Raw genomic sequence first — 12,800 nt, 5'->3', positions numbered from 1 at the left:
ATATGCACACACACAGACGTATATACACATGTATGTATTTGTATGTGTTTGTTAATACGTATCTATATATGTGTATGTATGTGTGAGGGAGTGACTATTACAAACAGAATATGTCGCTAGGTGGAGACAGTCGTTTCGACTATATCCAATAATTTGTTGATGATAAGGATAATGAAAGTGTTTTGACAAATTTCTCAACGGAATGTTACATTGGTAATTTCCACTCCATTCATTTCAACAGATATATTATTTGCCACATCACACGAACGAAATGTTAAAGACAGAAATAGCACCAAATGTGCTTTTATTAGTAACAGTAGATGATGACGTTGATCTGCAAATAGGCTATCAACTCTTCAAAAAATACACCGCTTGCAATTATCTGGATATGACCGGAAAGATAGGGTTCGTGTATACAAGGGAAGGTAGAAGGAGGTTAGATAGCAACCCGCATTAGATATAGAGGTAAAGACTGCAATGATATACACAGAATTTGTGACAAAGCAAACAAAGTAAGCACATGGTACAGGGCTGATAACCATCAAGGAATGATGTTGGTAGAAGTGACACCACATGGGGTATTAGCCCGTAGATTTACGAATGTTCTGAATGAGACCAAACTCAACATTAAGATCGCACAGGGAGCTCCAGCAAATCACAGTTATGTAGGACTTACCCATTTGAAAATACCACATGCACTAATGAAAAACTGAGCGGTATGTAAGATTAACCCTGCCATTAAGTGTAGAACTAAATATGTAGTCTACAGTATAGAGGGTGCTTGTAAAGAAAGAACATGGCATACATTGAAGAGACATCTAGAAGTATTGCCGAGAGATTAAATGAACATATGAGGCAACATGATGACAAAAAAACAGTTCTCCATACGCTACCAACATGCCGGAGACAAACATGGAGGATACTGGGCCGATTTGACATACGCATTTTATCCAAGTACCCGAAGGTCCCATCACACAGAAAAATACAGGAATACTTATTGGTAAATGAAATATGCTCTGTACAAAATAAGTATACATAGAAAAGATAGTGATACCCCAACACTCAAAATATATACATATGCATTTGCTAGTAGGCTGTTATGTATGCAAATATATTTATATATATATATATATATATATATATATATATATATATATATATATATATGTGTGTGTGTGTGTGTGTGTGTGTGTGTGTGTGTGTGTGTGTGTGTGTGTGTGTGTGTGTGTGTGTGTGTGTGTGTGTGTAGGTAGATAGGTAGGCAGGTAAATTGGTATGTAAGTAAACAGACAGATACATAGGTAAGTAGATAATTCATAGGTACATAGATAATACGGACAGAAAAGAACACATAGACAATCACACACTCACACACACACACGCACACTCATACACACACATAAAAGGTAACGGAAATAGACAATCATATATACACACATACACTCCACACACATGCATATGCACAGAGACACATATGGAGATATGGAGATATATCCATACATAACAGACGCACATAGACAGTCACCCAACCCATACTTATAGAAACACTCAAACACGCACACACAAGGAGACAGAGGTACACACACAAATACACACATACATACAAACAAATACACGAATACGCACACTCACAAACACATTAATATGCTGAATACATACATACACACACGAATACATGCATATATGCATACGCACACACAGATACATGCACACATACATATATATGTACATATATGTATACATAAATACATGCATAAAGACATACACACATACATACATGCATACATACATACATGCATACATGCATACATACATACATGCATGCATGCATGTGTGCATACGCAAGTACACAAACGCATGCACACAAACAGGATAGTGCATTTATGCGCACACTCACAAACACATTAATATGCTGAATACATACATACACACACGAATACATGCATATATGCATACGCACACACAGATACATGCACACATACATATATATGTACATATATGTATACATAAATACATGCATACATACATACATACATACATACATGCGTGCATGTGTGCATACGCAAGTACACAAACGCATGCACACAAACAGGATAGTGCATTTATGCGCACAAACGGATAGTGAATTTTTGAACATACTATATTAGTACTCAGGAGTACTGTGTATATATGTATTTTGATACATATGCAAGAATCAATGATTTTTATGTATTCCTATTCGAATGAAAATATAAGATACTGTTAGCATAGGAGATGTGTCAGTTCTTCAGATTTTGAGAGATACATATGCGCATTTATGTGTGTTTCAATACTTGGTTTTACGCGTGTTGAGTTTAAGTATTTGTCGACGCTCATAAAAAATATGTTAGCTAGAGAAAATGTTACGGTATTTTCATTAAAGTGAAATAGAACGAATCTCAGAAACTAAATGTATCTCAACTTCTTTACATTTCGGTCTGTGTCATAAAATTATGCTTACAATATTTCATGTTTTAAGTAAATGAATGTCTGGAAATGCCATATACATCAAAGAAAATCATTCCTTATTTATTTCATATTTTCCTGTTGCGTCCTACCAGATTTGTGCAAAAAACTTAAAATGCAACCTCACATTTTTAATCTTGGCTTTCCATTAATAATGACGAATGAAGTATTGTTCTTTTTAAGTTACTTACTTGTCACACTCTCCTGTATGTGAAATTCAATTGTTGCTTTACGCTATGATATTTTCTATCGCATACATTTATATATACATTAACATCTGTATATGCAGGTGCATTTGTGTAGGAAAAATTGTGAGCATTTGGACAAGAAAAACCAAAAGTATATGTCTCTGCATATATATTCATGAATCTATAGGTATGCATGTTCATAGTTGTGAATACGTGAAAATGAGTGTATGTATATACCCAGGCCTATTCACCATATTTTTAGGAGGGGATAGCCAAAACAAGACACACGCCAGGCATTCCATTCATTGCATGTTCATAGTTCTGAATACGAGATAATGAGCGTGTTTATATACTCAGCCCTATTCCCCGTATTTTTAGGTGGGATACCTACAAAAAGACACACACCAGGCATTACATTAATTTCCCAGCTCAAAGAGGCGAGCTGTGTTCTGTGCTCGGGTCAACGCATAAAATGCAACCTCCAATATAAGATTGAAAATAATTATACCAATGTTAACTTCCTTGATGTTACTCTGGATGTAAGTACTAAACTATACCAACCATATCATAAACCAACGTGACCTCAATGTGTGTGAACAAAAATTCTAATCATCCAAGAAGCATCACAAATCCTATTATTAAAAATATGTTTACACATATTTCGAGGGTTTCAGCTAACGATGATGTATTTAAATAAACTGAAAATTACTAAAATCACGCATTATTTGAAACTTGATATAAAGACAAAATTAACTTTATCCGGAATCAAAGTAATAATAAAATTCCCGGAAATGATAGAATATTAGTTAAGTCGGAATTTAATAATGAGTGTAATAAAAATAAATATAACGATAGAAACAAATCCATCAACCAATCTTCTTTAACTAATGTAAATAAAAGGAAGAAGAATAATGATACAAATGTGATTGGTGAAAAACTAAGTATTGAAGATGAATTTATTATCAAAAACTATGGATCTCACTCTCTAGAAAATAAATATATGGCTGGCATAAATATTAACAACAACAACAACAACAACAACAACAATGATGATGATAATAATAATAATAATAATAATAATAATAATAATAATAATAATAATAATAATAATAATAATAATGATAATAATAATAATGATAGACTCTTTAAAGCATGCTCGGAGACCAGATGTTGTAGTAGATGAGGGGAAAAAATAAACCAAGATTATAGGTATTTCAGTACCAGGGCATGCACGCATAAATGAAAAAAAAGAAAAAAAACTACAAAATATTGAAAAGTATAAACTATTAAAAGACGAAATTGCAAGAATGTGGACTATGAAGAGAGTGTCTGCCATTGAAGCAGTTGTAGGGACATCGGTGCACTAACAACCAAGTTCGAGAAATATGTGAAAGAAATAGGAACTGATAGAGCAGATCAATCCCCTAAAACTGTTCTGCTAGCGACAGCTACGATTTTCACATTGCTACTTGGACCTCGAATGTCTCCCACTATCATTAACGACAAAATATCGAAGCTTATAATGTGCGGAAATAGATCTGCTGTCCTCTCTCACATAATCTATCAGAGTAAATAAAACTGAGCGCTCTCAGAAGTAAAACTGTAAAACATGAATAATAATAATAAATGTAAGAATAAAAATTACTGCAGGAAAAATCTAAAATTAATAATGTTCATACGAAGAAAAGCGTGTATATAAATAACAAGAACAGTAAATCAAGGTATGTATTTGGTACAATACACCACTTACATATTCAATAGCTACCGATATTCCCTCAAGGTTCTCTGCTGCACTAGATACGTATTTCTCACCTTCAGTTAAATATGGGAAATTAATTAATCACCACAATATATAAAATTTTCGTATTCAACCACTAGAAATTTAGATGAGATTAGAGAGGCACACAATCAACAGAAAATTAAAGAAGAATTATGGAACATCTCTATTCAAATTCATATGGAGTAAAATCGATAAAGTGTATTTTGAAATTAACTCTAATGATAATTTTTCTGAACTGCATTTAGATTCTTTAAGTTAAAGTAATTCCAACTCTAATAATTCGGTTATGTTAACACTTAGTTTCAATAATAATAATAATAATAATAATAATAATAATAATAATAATAATAGTAATAATAATAATAATAATAATGATAATAATAATAATAATAATAATAATAATAATAATAATAATAATAATAATAATAATAATAATAATAATAATAACAATAATAGTAATAATGATAATAATAATAATAACAACAACAACCTTGCCATAACACCTAATTCGGAGAGGACTAGTAGGAATGTTTTTAACCATTAGGGCAAAATACAAGTGGATATTTGCCTGTATAATCGTAAAAGCAAGATTATTTGCACTTTAGAAAATCAGTATTTAAGGATAAGTATATCAGTGTAAGCTAATAACAGGACATCGTACGTAGAATTACATAGGTTCAACCGGTACAATTTGAAAATCTATATTTCATAATCATCTTTTCATTTAAGTATAGGAAACAGCTAATTCAGCAAATCTTAGTACATGCATTCGGGAATTGAAATATAAAAGACATTAAGTATGATTTGTCAGTTCTACATGTGATCTTTGCCTTGAAGAAATGTATTACATAATTACTTCAAAACTAATTTCATTAATTTTTTTTTTGGAAATTTGACAATGAAACGTTGCCACATATTTCGAAATGCATTTCAAATATGTCAATTCTTAATTTTAATTGCTATTCATAAGGTATATAATAAGTATAATTTTTCTCAAAAGTTTACTATATTTCAAAAATAGATAACTAATAGTTGTGACGGAAAATCACCGTTAGTTATTGCAACGTAGAATTCTTATGTTCATCTTTTATTCTTCTCTACTCCACTGTCGTCACCACGAGTTTAATACAAAAATATGTTTTCTTAGATTATGTATTTTTTTTTGTGTTGTTTTTACACGCGGTCGTGTACTGGAAATATTTCCCTTGTTCACTTTGAATTTAACTAATTTTAGATCGACCTTAAAACTTTGCGTTAGCATGTGTTTTCGGAAATATTCATTTCAATCATAGTTTCTATGTTTGCATATGTTAACACAATAGAAACAATTGTCGCATTTGTGAGGTAAATTCTACAAATCACATATTAAGATGTGATTTTCTCCATACGTATTTTTATTACACACCACACACAGACATATATTGAATTAAGCCCTCAAGTTGAGGCACCACTGTCAATTAAAATAATAGCAGAAACACAGTAAACGATTTTGGTCCGTGGATTTTAACTATGCTAAATCATTTCGAAAATCACTTTATTTTGAAGTTCGTGAATTCATTTGACAAAAACGGTTTCGTTACAATGATTTAATGTTTTCATTAATCAATTAAAGGAGTTGTTAGAAACAGACGTAATGGATTGACACACGTACCTCATTCTATATATGTATATATGGCAATTTTTGTTACTTGAAAACCAAAACTATGATAAAACACAGAAAGACAAACCCAATGAATAGAACAGAAGAAGAGTATGATTGCATTTGTCATTATAAAGTAATGCCAAGATTGATAGCCATGTCTAACCTTTTTAGTTCAAAAATCTGATATGGCTGATTTTTTTTTTGATGTTTATGACATTGATCAGATGTTCGATTACTCATATCGTGAAATAGTGTAAACATAAAACTATATCATACGCAAAAATATATAACAAAAAATGTTTCAGATAATATTGCAGTGTTGTTTATATACTTTGGGCTATTTTACTTAGTAAGAAGATATCATAACTTCCCATGATCTTATCATTCAGAACGGACACATACAGACGCATACTCAGACACAAGATTCAGCGACGTTCATGCTTCAGTGTACCGACTGGCGTCGGCGCCTGCTGTCTGGTGATGTGACAATGTTTTACAGTGCCTCTGCCCTATTCATCGATTTTATGAGTGCTGAAACGAAGAAACAGCGTGCTTCCATGAAATTTTATTTTCTGTTGGTGAAAATGGCCCTTGAAAAATTTGTCATGCTTTCCATAGCTTACATGGACTCCGCCTTGATCAAAACACAAGTTTACCAAATGCGAAGAATAACTTTTCTTTTCCATGTATATATATATTATATTTACATCTGTAAAAATGACTTATTGATGAGCACTGTTGTTTACATCCTCCCTGATAAGATTGATGCACTTTTCCCCATTATTCTTCTTCTCGCATTTATTTTAATTCGTCTATCCAAATATATATCGGTGATATGGTGATATAAATGATTTAAATAACGTCTTTAAACGTTCGTCTCCGTTTTCCATTATTCTTTTATATATACAAATTGGTTGGCACTCCGTCGGTTACGACGACGCGGGTTCCAGTTCATCCGATCAACGGAACAGCCTGCTCGTGAAATTAACGTGGAAGTGGGTGAGCACTCCACAGACACGTGTACCCTTAACGTAGTTCTCGAGGGAGATTCAGCGTGACACAGAGTATGACATGGCTGGCCCATTGAAATACAGGTACAACAGAATCATGAAGATAGAGTGAGAGAAAGTTGTGGTGAAAGAGTACAGCAGGGTTCGCTACCAGCCCCTGACGGAGCCTCGTGGAGCTTTAGGTGTTTTCGCTCAATAAACACTCACAACGCCCGGTCTGGGAATCTGAAGCGCGATTCTACGACCGCGAGTCCGCTGCCCTAACCACTGGACTATTGCCCCTCCACACACACACACATACACACACACACACACACACACACACACACACACACACACACACACACACATATATATATATATACAAGTAATAAAAAGAAGGACCTTTAGGCAAGCAAGAAATGGAGTTTTACGATTCAAGCAAAGTTCTTCTTCAGAAACAGGAGACAGAGGAAATTCCAGAAGAAAAGGAAGACGCAGGGGAAAAATTGGCAACAATCGGCATCTAGTTACATTTTGAAAGATATATATATATATATATATATATATATATGTGTTATACACACACACACACACACACACACACACACACACACACACACACACACAAATATATATATATATATATATATATATATATATATATATATATATATATATATATATATATATGATTATGTGTATTTCTTCTATCTTAATGAATAAAAAATCTTCTGATAGAATAAATGGGTTAATAGAATCCAATGTAGCAAAGAACACAAAATAACTGTGGTTTAGTTCCTGTTTTTAAGGCAGGAACTCCTTGAAATTTTGGGTATTTGAGTATATGTTTCAAAGGATTACAACCTGTGTGATCCATAGGGATCTTTGATATCAAAATTGTAACCTTCTCATCAGGGAAAGCATGGGAATCATCTTAAACGTAAGACATTATGACCGATTATGAAAACAATAGATGGATAAGGTTATGACTTGATTCATTTGAAAAAAAACCATTAGAGAATTAGACGCTGCCGGATATATATATATATAAATACACACACATACATATATATGCTTACACACATATACACACGCACACACACACACACACACATATATATATATATATATATATATATATATGTATGTAAGTATATATGTATGTAAGTATATATATATATATATATATATATACACACATGCATATTATTTTTATTTTTAAATAAAATATGGTCCGTGTCTTCTGCTGAACCGGGGTCATCCCTGACCCTAGGTTCACAGCAGGTCTTCTTTTTGTTGTTGTTATTGTTGTTGTTGTTGTCGTTCTTCTTCTTCTTCTTCTTCTTCTTCTTCTTCTTCTTCTTCTTCTTCTTCTTCTTCTTCTTCTTCTTCTTCTTCTTCTTCTTCTTCTTCATCTGATTATTATTATTATTATTATTATTATTATTATTATTATTATTAATATTATTATTATTATTATTACTGCTGTTGTTGTTGTTATTCTTCTTCTTCTTATCATCATCATCATCATAATCATCATCATCATCGTCATCATCATTATTATTATTATTAATATTTTATGTTTGACTTTTGCTTTCCATTTGTACAATTTGGATCCAAGTCTCACCCAGAGACCTCAAGAGACAACAAGTTAGAAGTTCATGTAGGTGTTATGCCTAGAGTGCCATATATTTGGATTTGTACATAGTGTTTTTCTAGAGAGTGTTTAAGAAACCATAAGAAAATTATGTGTTTGTTTTAAAATTTGAGATCACATAGACAGTATTTTTCGTTGGATATGGGCAGTTCCCATGAGCACTATCTTTTGAATTTCAGCCATTTTGGGGTTTCCTGGTATCTGAGCTAGGTAGTAATCAGCCCGTTTTGCTGTCATTCGCAGGACACCAATGACAATAGGTATTGTTTTAGTCTTCAGGTTCCACATTTTGCTAATTCCTATTTCAAGATCTTTATATTTGCTCAGTTTTTGGTAGGTCTTGACAGATACGTTTATATCGATTGGGACTGTCATATCAATGAGGAGGCATGAATTTTGTCATTATTAATATTATTATTATTATTATTATTATTATTATTATTATCATTATTATTATTATTGTTCAGTAGTTTTATTTTTATAACGTGCTTTCACTTCACTACCGAGCGCAGCTCTGTGCGCCTTGGGTATGTGCTGTGGTTTGCTGTGGTGCTCTTATGGTTACTGTATTGAAAGTGTTTTGCGTAGAATGTGTGCAGTACCCAGTAGTGCAATTTTCTGTATGTTATATATATTTGTAAGTCCTCGTATTTTTGTTATGTATTTGTCTGAATATTTTTTTATTATCTTTGACAACTATATCTGGTCTATTTGCCTTAATTTCTCTATCTGTGTGTATTGGCATATCCCAGAGTATGGTTGCTTTCTCGTTTTCTGTGACCTTTTCTGGCGTGTGTTTATACCATCTTTTTTCTGTTGTTATTCCATAGTGTTGGCATAGCTTCCAGTGTATATAGGTCCCAGCTCTGTCGTGTCTGTGAATATATTCCTTCTTAGCCAGGACTGGGCAGCCAGAGATAATATGATTTATTGTTTCTTGTCCATCTCCACATATTCTACAGTTACTTGTTATATTTCTTTTCATTATGTGTTTTTGGTAATTTCTGGTGGGGAGGCTCTGGTCTTGTGCAGCAATTAAAAATCCTTCAGTCTCTGCTTTGAGTCCTGAGCTTCTCAGCCATTGCTGGGATTTTTCTCTGTCTATTTCTTTCGCATTTAGTTTAGCCCAGTATTTACCATGTAGGGGCTTTTCTTGCCATCGTTTCATCATGGTCCGTTGCTGTTCTAGTTTTAGTTTGGATTTCATTTGTTTTATAGCTTTTGTTGTTTCTTCTTCTTCTTCTTCTTCTTCTTCTTCTTCTTCTTCTTCTTCTTCTTCTTCTTCTTCTTCTTCTTCTTCTTCTTCTTCTTCTTCTTCTTCTTCTTCTTCTTCTTCATTATTATTATTATAATTATTATTATTATTATTATTATTATTATTATTATTATTATTATTATTATTATTATTATTCACACACGCACGCACACAGACACACCCGCACACGCATATAAATATATATATAAAGTGACTGAGGTTGGTGGAGAGATATGTGTCTATAGGGAGATTGTACAGTGGACTGTGTGCGAAGTGTTTGTTTATAGTTACTTAAAATCTGCAAAAGACTTACCTTAATTTCTCGAACCGCTTTGTTGCATTGCTGTATCGTTGATTTATTTACCCGATCTTCTAGCCACATAAGATCTTTCATTATCTGCAAAACAAAATTGAACCATTTAGTTTCCATTAAGTTTAAAGTGTTCAAGCTTTCGGTTACATACTTTAACTAGATATTGTTGCTGTTTATTTGATTATACTTATAAATATAATCTTTCCAGTTACTACCATATTTATCCTCTAATAAATTTTGTCTAAGGTTACAATGCCCAGCTAAGGCCAGGATCATGCTGAATCACGCGTAAGAGTGGCTGTGTGGTAAGTAGTTTCTAACCAACCACATGGTTCCGGCTTCAGTCCCATTGCGTGGCACATTGGGCAAGTGTCATCTACTATAGCCTCGGGCCGACCAAAGCCTTGTCAGTGGATTTGTTAGACGGTAACTGAAAGAATCCCGTCGTATATATATGTATATGTGTATATATGTGCATGTGTGTGTGTGCTTGTATGTCTGTGTTTGCCCACCCAACATCGCTTGACGACCGATCCTGGTGTGTTTACGTCCCCGTAACTTAGGGATTCGGCAAAAGAGACCGATAGAATGAGTACTAGGCTTCCAAAAAATATGTCCTGGGGTCGATTTGCTCGACTAAAGGTGGTGCTCCAGCATGGCCACAGTCAAATGACTGAAACAAGTAAAAGAGTAAAAGAGTATACCGGACTTAGTGACGGTTTGCCCATCACTACGTTCTGAATTGAAATTCCTCTGTAGTCGACTTGGGCTTTCATGCTTAACTGCAATGTTGTAGCAGAAAAGAAATAAATAGCCATCTTAAATATAACCGACTTGTCCCTTCCCTCAAACATGCTGTCACTGTGTCAAATTTTAGAATCAATATTACGTTATCCAGCTAAGGCAATGAGCTGGCAGATAATCAAGATGCCCGGTAAAATGCTTGACGGTATTTCGCCCGTTTTTTCCTTTCTGAGTTTAAATTCCACTGCGGTCGACTATGCCTTTCAAAGAAACGGCGTCGATAAAATAAGTATTAGTTGAGCACTGGCATCGATGCATTCGATTCGCCTGCTCCCTCAAAATTGTTGGCCTTTTGACAAAATTAGAAACAAATATTTCGTTACCAAACTGTCATTAAAATTTTTCAATTGGTGACGAACACTCTGCCGGTAACATTTATTGTTTGTTGCTTTGTCATACTAAATATGTCGTACACTTTCATCTGATGGTGAGGTTGAAATAAGGCAGAGACAGAGAGTGAGAAAGGAGAGACAGATGAAGGAGAGAAAGAATGATGAGAGAGGAGAAAGAAGGGAGAGAGAGAGGAGGGTGAGAGTGAGGGGAAGAGGGATAATGATGGTGGCTGTGGAGGTGTTGGCGCTGGTGATTGGATACACTTTCATCTGATAGTGAGGTTAAAATAATGTAGTGAGAGAGAGAGAGGATGAGAAAGAAGAGAGAGAGTGAGAAAGAAGAGAGAGAGAGTGAGAAAGAACAGAGAGATGAAGGAGAGAAAAAGGGAGAGAGAGAGGGGGAAAGAAGGGAAAGAGAGAGGAGAGTGAGAAAGATTGCAAGAGAGATGATGTTGGTGGTGGTGGCGGTGGTGATTGGATAGTGAAAAGTGTACTTTTTTAATTCAACAAGTTTTATTATTATACCACCTATCACTTAATATACGCGCATAAGTGCAATTCCGTGAAATATTCACACTTAGTGACGTGGCAGATATATACAATTTCAAATTTCACTGAAGGTTGTATCATATGTACGGGATATTTGTTTGTTTATTGGAATAATGAAAAAAGGAGTGAGTATTGATTTTATGAGTGCTGAGTATTAAATATATAAAATTGTGCATAAGGTATAAAAAGTCTATATATATATAAGGTGTATTAAATAATCATCGTATTCAAATTTCTTTCACTTTTCAATGAGTAGCAGATGAGCAACTATCTTTCCATACAAACTCAATACAGGCTTCGCTTCCAGGGATTTTGGATAAGGCTTTCAGAAACAACCCAATAGGTGTACCATTAATTGCGTATCATATTCTCGGGTCCTGCTTGTAATAATAATAATAATAATAATAGATTTTTCTTATTAAAAAATGAAACCGTGGCTCAGAAACCTGATCCAGTTGCAGATACGTAATGCTGATTTCTGTTATACAAAATCAATGCCTAACTGCAATGAAGCTATGAAAATAAACTAATGAGAACGGTGGTTAATATCAATTGCAAAAACAATTCACTATAACTTATTCTTCCAACCACCTTTTATCAGCATAGAGTATTCGTTTTTCGATATAAATGGAAAGGCAATGTTGTCATTTTGACGACTTGATTATACTTCAAAATTGAAGCAAAATGGTTCAAGCAAGCATCAGACTTCATTACGATAATCTGGTGTACACTTTTGCAAAGTGGCAAAAACAAACAATTAATTCAGAACGAAAGCATCCCTGATCTAGATGTAACTTTATGTCA

General features: G+C 33.7%; 1 protein-coding gene across 3 annotated transcripts in view; it reads right to left on the bottom strand.

The window, feature by feature from the left end:
- Positions 1 to 12,800, bottom strand: part of LOC106881121 (neuronal acetylcholine receptor subunit alpha-10) — a 587,572-nt gene that overhangs the window by 265,416 nt on the left and 309,356 nt on the right. For all 3 annotated transcript variants that reach the window (XM_089357333.1, XM_089357344.1, XM_089357337.1), the window contains exon 2: positions 10,312 to 10,395. The gene's annotated coding sequence lies outside the window, so the exon portion shown is untranslated. The remainder of the gene's footprint in view (positions 1 to 10,311; positions 10,396 to 12,800) is intronic.

The sequence above is a fragment of the Octopus bimaculoides genome, chromosome 1, assembly GCF_046866305.1.
Source record: "Octopus bimaculoides isolate indiv1 chromosome 1, ASM4686630v1, whole genome shotgun sequence".
Classification (NCBI taxonomy): domain Eukaryota; kingdom Metazoa; phylum Mollusca; class Cephalopoda; order Octopoda; family Octopodidae; genus Octopus; species Octopus bimaculoides.
The sequence above is the reverse complement of the archived record's forward strand: the minus strand, read 5'-3'. Positions and strand labels throughout refer to the sequence as shown.